At 44.4% G+C, this 5,717-nt stretch overlaps 1 pseudogene; it reads left to right on the top strand.

Moving 5' to 3' along the window:
- Window positions 1–377: 377 nt before the first annotated feature.
- Window positions 378–495, top strand: LOC124620484 (annotated as a pseudogene).
- The last annotated feature ends 5,222 nt before the right edge of the window (window positions 496–5,717 follow it).

The raw sequence follows: 5,717 nt of genomic DNA, 5'->3' as shown, positions 1-5,717 counted from the left end.
CACGCTATGACTAATGTGAAACTATATATAACACATCCCACAATCGAAACAACTGCTATAGTCAGTTCTTGCTAACGCTATTTTCTTATTTCGTGTAAAACTTTTAAAAATATATGACCCTTCAGCGATTCGAACTTGTGAGTTCCTTACCTGCAGTCGTATGCGCTATCCATTCTGCTACCAAACGCGTGCTAGATGCAGTGTCATTACTGAGTATCTTATACAGAGGAAAGCAGCACTAAGTTTTGCCAACTATAATTTTATTTTGCTTTTTGTCGTAGCTCATGACTGACAGTCGACAATCTAGTTATAACATACGGACCCATTTGCAAAATTTCTACAGTTATTAAGTTTTGAGCGAGTTTAATGATGTTGTTTCCAACGGCCTTGGCGCAGTGGTAACACCGGTTCCCGTCAGAACACCGAAGTTAAGCGCTGTCGGGCTGGGCTAGCACCTGGATGGGTGACCATCCGGTCTGCCGAGCGCTGTTGGCAAGCGGGGTGCATTCAGCCCTTGTGAGGCAAACAGAGGAGCTACTTGACTCAGAAGTAGCGGCTTTGGTCTTGGAAACTGACATACGGCCGGGAGAGCGGTGTGCTGAACACATGCCCCTCCATTCTGCATCCAGTGACGCCTATCGGCTGAGGATGACACCGTACCGTTGGGCCTTCATGGTCTGTTCGGCCGGAGTTTAGTGTTTAGTTTTAATGATGTTGCAGACAGCAGGGCAAAGGACATCTGTCGTTTCACATATCGCAGCTCTAAATGAGTGGAGCACAAACGCGTCAACTATTGCAAGGACTCCACTATCAGAGTTCAAAAAATTCCTTTCTATTATTACTTAAAAGTTGTAATTGCGTTTTCCATCACTAAATACCTAAACTATTTGCGAAAAAAGTACGTAAAAACCTCGTAACTTCAGCTAACTTTTCCTATAACCCATGTATACCTTCGTATTGCTAGTCTGTGACTTCACCAGAGCATTAGCCAACAACAGAGCTCTTTCTATTACGTGACCACATGTTGGTATTTGATGATTTTAAGCTTTAATTACATAAAAATGACATATTTTGTGAGAATATTGACGGTAAATGTTACTTAAGCGTTATAATCTATCAGAGTAACAACAATCCGAACCAAATTTTTAACGTAGGAAAGTAGCCTATTCCCATATTTTCGTCCAGAGGACTACGTGACTTCAGTTAAAGAAAGGTAATTTGTTTGGCTTCGTCCTGTCAGTTACTCAAAGAAGTCCATTATTCAACGTAACAGCATAACAGCCTGTTTCCCCCAAATATCCAGATATTGCTGAAACTTCCTGGCAGATTAAAACTGTGTGCCGCATCGAGACTCGAACTCGGGACCTTTGCCTTTCGCGGGCAAGTGATCTACCATCTGAGCTACCTAAGCACGACTCACGCCTCGTCCTCACAGCTTTGCTTCCGCCAATACCCCGTCTCCTACTTTCCAAACTTCACAGAAGGTCTCCTGCGAACCTTGCAGAACTAGCATTCCTGGAAGAAAGGATATTGCGGAGACATGGCTTAGCCACATCCTGGGGGATGTTTCCAGAATGAGATCTTCACTCTGCAGCGGAGTGTGCGCTGATATGGAACTTCCTGGCAGATTAAAACTGTGTGCCCGACCAAGACTCGAACTCGATACCTTTGCATTTCGCGGGCAAGTGCTCTCAGCTGGTAGAGCACTTGCCCTCGAAAGGCAAAGGTCCTGAGTTCGAGTCTCGGTCCGGCACACAGTTTTAATCTGCCAGGATGTTTCATATCAGCGCACATTCCGCTGCAGAGTGAAAATCTCATTCTGGATCCAGAGATTGCTGTTTACACTTTTCATGAGGGCCTGGCTAAAAGTATTTTGGGACGAGAAAGCTGTGGTCTCGTACTGTCTAAAGCATAGGCTCGTAAATGCCTTCCCATCTCTGCCTGTTACTTTCACAGAGGCCGTGGTCCACAGTGGTGCAATATCTTCCTGTATACAGGTTTGCACCGTGCTGCTTCTGTGTTTGTACACAAAGCATGTTGCTGCTCGCTAGCCGAAACATGTAACTGCCCTCTAGAAAAGTGTTTTAGGATGTGGGTTCAAATGGTTCAAATGGCTCTGAGTATTATGGGACTTAACTTCTGAGGTCATCAGTCCCCTAGAACTTAGAACTACTTAAACCTAACTAACCTAAGGACATCACACACATCCATACCCGAGGCAGGATTCGAACCTGCGACCGTAGCGGTCGCGTGATTCCAGACTGTAGCGCCTAGAACCGCTCGGCCACTCCGGCCGGCTTTAGGATGTGGGAGCGACGGTCAGGCCATCTGGAATTTTTCGAACTCTCACTGGGGCTTGCTAAGGGCTGTCCGTCACCAGAATGAAGTCGCATTACCGCTGGTGGCGTATTCTCTCAGCTGTCTACAGGTGTCCTTCTAGGCTGCTCACTCAACAGAATAGCCTTTGGCGTGTGCTGTCCTACCTGTAGTCACGTTTCTTACATCCTGCGTTAACGGTGCCCTTCAGTCTACTTCGCTCTGCTCTCTGTCCGTAAATTTGCCAGCCCAGACAACCGCAGTTCTCAAACAAATAAACTGCTACAAGTACTTGATGTACCATCACTGTCCATAAGACAATTAAATGAAAAAAATACATGGACAGTCTTTGACAGAAATAAAGGAATATGCTATCTGCAAATTAATTCTATTTGCACAAAAATTCTAATGGTTGAAATGGCTCTGAGCACTATGGGACTTAACATCTATGGTCATCAGTCCCCTAGAACTTAGAACTACTTAAACCTAACTAACCTAAGGACATCACACAACACCCAGTCATCACGAGGCAGAGTAAATCCCTGACCCCGCCGGGAATCGAACCCGGGAACCCGGGCGTGGGAAGCGAGAATGCTACCGCACGACCACGAGCCGCGGACTCTATTTGCATACCATGGTATATAATTTGCATATCAAGTGTTGGTAACTGTGATGTCCCTTTCCTCCTTCTTCACTCGCCGGGAGGAGACGTGAGTCGTAACGATGTTCGTCCCCGTCGGTGTGACGTGGAACAGCCCCTGTAACTCTCTTAAGAACACAACTCCTCGCGTGGTTTAGAAATGTTCTGTTATCTGTACGCGTCTTCTTAGTTTATGCGAACTGGTAAACTGCAATCGTTCATTTTTATTTTTATGCCCGGTTAGTTCCGAGATGAACTAAAGTCTTGATTCTTGATTTCATAATTACGGTCATTTTTCACATCATACATAGCGAGGATGAAATTTTTCTGTCTACTATTCCGTTGCTATGCCGTTGCTACGTCCAGTTATTAACAACGGTCCAACGAAACTCCAGAGATAACTAATGTTGGAGTAAATGTTTTTTTTCTTTTTTTTTATACACCGTAATACTGGTTTAAACTAATCACCCTTCACTGTCCATAATTCATGTACTCACTCAGTCACTTAAAATGTTTAAAGACTTGTATTAACACACATTGTATTGTCCGTTTAACGAGTTAGGCGACAGTCGCGCGGGATTAGCCGAGCGGTCATGGGCGCTGCATTCATGGACTGTGGGGCTGATCCCGGCCGAGGTTCGAGTCCTCCCTCGGGCATGTGTGTGTGTGTGTTCCTCCTTAGGATGATTTAGGTTAAGTAGTGTGTAAGCTTAGGGACTGATGACCTTAGCAGTTAAGTCCCATAAGATTTCACACACATTTTAACAGTTAGGCGACACTAAAGATTTACCTTTTGACTCAGATTTTATTGTTCTTTCTGTAATTAATTGTTTGTCCCTACAACACACGCACACCGGTATGTCATTCAAGATTAACTTCTGTTCAGTTCAGTAAACGTGACGCTGACGACAACTTTTGACTAATCGGCGTACTTGTCTTTCTTCGTGTGTTCGTGTTATTGTGTCCTACACAAGACTACGAATTGTTTTTCTGTCGTTGATCCATTGCTCTCAAAGTTTGTAACTGTTCATCAGTACGACGGCTAAGTTCGATAAACCAATATCATTCAACTGAAGTCTAACACTCGTCTTACTATACTACTATACCGTCGCGTTGAGAACGGTAAAGATTAACTTCATCAGTCGAATGACTGAGCAATACTTCAGTCTCTACCTCACAAATTATCAAACTTCCAAAACCGAAACAAACTAATAGCGTTTGTGTCCAGACAACTATCGCAAAAGTACTCTACAGCGACTAAAGAACAACTAACTAACTGAACATTTCCATATCCGAGTTGCGTTGTAGTCGCAATGAATTACCTTTTCGAAGCGCTACATCTCTCTTCCATGGTAAATGTTATCTTTGACTGAATTACTTTCTTGGATTTAACCTTTGTTCATATAATTCTGAATTTATTCTATAGATGTCTGATAAAAAATCTAGGATACTCCTTTCCTTTTGTCTCCCCTTTTTGTGTGCTATTCTCAGTACTTGAATAATTTAGGTGTTAATCAAAATACTACCAGTGTAGATTTTATCGTCAATAGTTGCCGTCATCGGCAAGATGACTCACTTCCCTACTTTAAGTTTCCGCCGGCCGAAGTGGCCGTGCGGTTAAAGGCGCTGCAGTCTGGAACCGCAAGACCGCTACGGTCGCAGGTTCGAATCCTGCCTCGGGCATGGATGTTTGTGATGTCCTTAGGTTAGTTAGGTTTAACTAGTTCTAATTTCTAGGGGACTAATGATCTCAGCAGTTGAGTCCCATAGTGCTCAGAGCCATTTGAACCATTTTTTTTAAGTTTCCACAGAGTTTGTTAATTGGGGTTTTCTGTCCTTGGGGCGTACATAACGTGAGACTCGGTGAAACGACAGTTTCGACATCTTTCACTAACTCTCCCCTATATTTCAAACTTTATGACGTCTGTGACACTTCAGTTTGTCACGGTCTGTAAATGAATGCATAATATTCCCTATCTCAGTCATACTTATGGGGACCACCCTCATTCACATTTCCTTGCTGTACAGTGTGGAGAAGGCGCTTATGTATATCTTGCATGACATTATAGTTAAGTTTTCGAATGGTTACTGCTGGGAATATAGGAGGACGACGTAGGTTACCTTCAGTCTGAAGGATTCCCAACAATTAGTAATAAAATGGTATTTATTAAATAAATATGAAGAAATGCACAGCTTAAGTATTGCTTCTTCTCGTAAAATGTCCAGCACATTTATTACAAGTCCTCTGAAAAATTAAAGTCGTGTCACTGTGCCTACGTAGAGTCCAGAGAAAAAAAAAGGTTCAAATGGCTCTGAGCACTATGGGACTTAATATCTGAGGTCATCAGTCCCCTACAACTTAGAACTACTTAAACCTAACTAACCTAAGGACATCACACACATCCATGCCCGAGGCAGGATTCGAACCTGCGAGCGTAGCGGTCGCGCGGTTCCAGACTGAATCGCCTAGAACCGCTCGGCCACACGGGCCGGCGTAGAGTCCAGAGCTGCCTTCAATGCCTACAGAGCCTGAGTCTCGGAGACGGAGAAACGCTGCAGCTTGTTGACTCGGCGGTAAATGGAGACTGTACATGACTCCGCGCGCTGATGAAAACTGTATGCCGTAGCTAAGTGCCCGTATCTCGTGGCCGTGCGGTAGCGTTCTCGCTTCCCACGCCCGGGTTCCCGGGTTCGATTCCCGGCGGGGTCAGGGATTTTCTCTGCCTCGTGATGGCTGGGTGTTATGTGCTGTCCTTAGGTT

The sequence above is a fragment of the Schistocerca americana genome, chromosome 6 (assembly GCF_021461395.2).
Source record: "Schistocerca americana isolate TAMUIC-IGC-003095 chromosome 6, iqSchAmer2.1, whole genome shotgun sequence".
In the NCBI taxonomy this organism is placed as follows: Eukaryota; Metazoa; Arthropoda; class Insecta; order Orthoptera; family Acrididae; genus Schistocerca; species Schistocerca americana.
This window is presented reverse-complemented; position numbering and strand designations above follow the sequence as displayed.